This window comes from Pinus tabuliformis, chromosome J (assembly GCF_031772625.1).
Source record: "Pinus tabuliformis cultivar Carrire ecotype Pingquan chromosome J, CPIR1, whole genome shotgun sequence".
NCBI classification, from domain to species: Eukaryota; Viridiplantae; Streptophyta; class Pinopsida; order Pinales; family Pinaceae; genus Pinus; species Pinus tabuliformis.
This window is the reverse complement of record NC_142295.1, coordinates 121,128,510-121,132,113: the sequence shown is the minus strand read 5'-3', so window position 1 is coordinate 121,132,113 and position 3,604 is coordinate 121,128,510. Positions and strand designations below refer to the sequence as shown.

General features: G+C 39.6%; 1 pseudogene; it reads right to left on the bottom strand.

Annotated features, from left to right (window-relative positions):
- Positions 1-1,039: 1,039 nt before the first annotated feature.
- On the bottom strand, positions 1,040-1,573 carry LOC149225867 (ADP-ribosylation factor 2 pseudogene; annotated as a pseudogene).
- Between the last annotated feature and the right edge of the window lie 2,031 nt (positions 1,574-3,604).

Genomic DNA, 3,604 nt, shown 5'->3' with positions numbered 1-3,604 from the left:
CGAGATCAATCTACAAGATCTATATCACATATGGTCCAGTCTAGTAATTACACCTTGTAGCTTGTTAATGCAATTGTGATGTCCATATAAAACAACCATCTACGGGAATGCATGGGTTCTAAATCACTGTAACCGTGAGTCTACTAGGAAGTCCTTCACATACATGGTTCACCCAACCTCTCGATGAACTCCCCCTAAATATAAAATTTCACCTCATGGAGTCTAAAGCCAATACAACCCACCCAAGTGTATCCATCCCACAGGACACACTCTTCCAGGTTGTCAAAACTCTCTAACAGAGGGAACACATAACAAAGGGTATGCATGCCTCTCTGGGTCTTACAGCAGGTACATAAAACATTTGAAGGACCACAACTAACCATTACAAAACAATATATGACATGTAGATATGTTCTAATTACAATATGTGAGTCATATTACACCATGATCATGAGTCTATTCCATAAACTCACACAAAGTTGATTGTCCACCATCCCTTAGTATATGATGCATCTCCTCTAATGCCATATTCAGTGTCATGTCTTCATCATATCCCGCAAATTTTTGTATTGTCGGATTGACTAGTTCCAACACACACTAAAAAAATGTGACAATAGTTGGTCAGACCAATGTCACTTCAATAACAACCAGAAGTATTATGACATGACATACTTATTATTAAAATCAACATTAAAATCATCAACACTAGCCCCAAATTCTTGCATTTCAACTTGATCGCCGACACCTTTATGATTCGACCATCAATTTCCAGCTACCCATTTAGAGTCCATGCATCTCAAGCATCTTCAAATTTTGTAAATCAAACAAATCACCACAGTCCTCTATGCTCCCTGGCTCGGGAATGGGAAACAGTTGGTGACCTACATAACGCTTCAAATATCCAAACCCATAGAAGAAATTGAATAGTAGTCAAAAGTCACTTTGATTGCACTTATTTCTTCAAACTGTCTCTGACAAAATCTCAAATAAGGCGACATTGCCCTACAAAAATTCCAGGAACCCAGTTCACCATATTTCTTCAAGCCTTGTTTGCAATGTTGTTGGAGAGACAATCGAAGTCCTCACCAGAAGTGGCACAAGTGCTTTGGATATACTAGTGGCACTACCTAAGGGAATACAACCCAAGCTTGTCAGTGATCTCTGCAACATTCATAGCATTTGGAAGATCTTTCTTATTTTCGAACACAAGTAATATAGCATCACGTAGTTCATCCTCATTCAACAATCTATGTAGTTCATCCCTTGCTTCTACAACATGGTATCTATCATTGCTATCAACCACAAAGATGAGACACTGAGTATTTTGGAAGTAGTGTCTCCATAGTGGACAGATCTTGTCCTGCCCCCCAACATCCCTCACAGTGAAGTTGATGTTCTTGTACTCGACTGTTTCCACATTGGATCCAATGGTAGGGATGTTTGTAAAATTTTCTCCCAGCTTTAGCTTATACAAGATGGTCGTCTTACCAACGACATTAAGACCAACCATCAGAATGTGCATTTCCTTCTTTGCAAAGAACCGGCTCAAAAGCTTGGTAAAAGTGAGTCCCATCTTGACCACCTATTAGAGATCCTGAGTTGAAGGATTAGATATGAGATTCAAGGGGACAAGAATGGCTCCCTGCAAAGACATCTGAGACGCCTCTCAAACACCTAGCACTGCAACCGAAAAGGGGAGGGGGCGATACTGTGAATGTCAGCCCCATTCCAAGTCTCGATCCCATCTTGACCACTTGTTAGAGATCCCAAGTTGAAAGGTCAGATCTGAGATTCAAGGGGAAAAGAATCGCTCCCCACAAAGATATCTAAGATGCCTCTCGAACACCTAAAACTGCAACCGAAAAGGGGAGGGGGATATACTACGAATGCCAACCCCATTCCAGTTCTAGTCCAAGTCCCGATACTAGCATGCCTCTTGGCACTGAGCGATGATGTTAAACGCCAAATCTTAGTGAAGTTCTCACAAAATCGATTCATATGACCGATACACATTGTCGTCTTGAACATTGCAAACCATAATTTCTCCATCAGTCTAGCCCAAGCCAATCAACCTTCCACCAGGCCTCCCAAAAATCACAGGCACCACTATTCACTAGCTCTCTGGTTCCACATACATTCATATGTAGCAACCCCCACAGAGGTCTGCCTAAGCAGATCAATCATCCCTCCTCTGCAGCCACGCTTCGAAACTGCAATCGCACTCGTTGATTACCAACAACCGATCTACCAAACGAGATCTAATGCAATTAGAGTTTTCTAAACACGCATCTAGGCCAAGCCACACGTCACTCCAAGTAAAAAAAAATAGATCTATAATTCACAGTCACATCGCAGCTCTTCACTGCGCCCTATGCTTGAATGAATGCAACTTTTATCCGATGACTACAACAATCTGCCAGGCAATCTTCCACTCAAAATGCGGGCCACAAACATGAATAAATTCAATCATAGGCCGAATCAAAATTCTTAGTTCACATTGGTCAAACAAAGGGAGATTTGATGCACCACAACAGATGTCACCAATAGACTCTGCTCACACGGCCCACAGGAGTGATACCAACAATCGCTCACACCAGCCTTACAATTTGAAAAGTTGATCACCAATTAAAAAAATTGATCACTACACTCCCTCGACCCTCACAACGTTGATCAATGGACAAAAAAGAAAAATAAAACAATACACATATACTTTCTTATTTCCCTGGCCCATGAGCAGCCAAGAAGAACCCCTCACATGCTCCGATACCAAGATAAAATTTGATATTTCAAACTATACACATTGATCAATTATGATATTACATATACAAGAAGTGTTGTCTCAAGATAGGGAAACTATCTTGAACACACAATCAGTTGGTTGAGAGAATATCTCAACCACACACCAAACTAGGGACATATAGATATAACCACTCCTATAGAGTAGGAACAGACTCCTTTACATAGATAGTCACAACTGAGAAAAGTAGGAATTAAATTTTCCAACAGTTTCAATAGAGCCAAGGGAGACCCAAAGTCCACAGCGACAGTGTGGGTGAGAAGATTTTTTTTTTTGTTAAAGAAAGCCACAATAACGCACCGTACAATCTGTTATATGCTCGCTATAATGCTGGGAAAAATGCTACACTGTTATATTGCTGGAAAAGCTAGAAAGTTGTGTTCCACACAAAAAAATTTAACTGAAATTCTGCTTCAAAGAAAAAAAATATGTGGGATATTTTTTAAAGTGATTTTCTTTTTTTTAAAGAGAATTAAAAGAAAAAGAAAAGGGTTTTTATTGAAATCAGATTTTAGGGATTTGCAAAACCCTGTTACTCTGTAAAATTTTTATCTTTTGCTAAGCATGAAAGTGTGTTGGATTCGGATAAAACCTTTTTGTATCGTAAGCTTGTAGCAATTCCAAAAGACTTGATGATCCTTCGAATATTTATCCATTCACCAATAAAGGACTCCCCTCCAAATAGTAAATCGTCAACAAACATTAAATGTGTAATAGTGTGTTGTCTGGAAACATTAATTCCGGAAATATGGCTATTGTCCATCGCTTCCCGCATTTTTCTACTTAAACAATCAATCACAAGGAGGA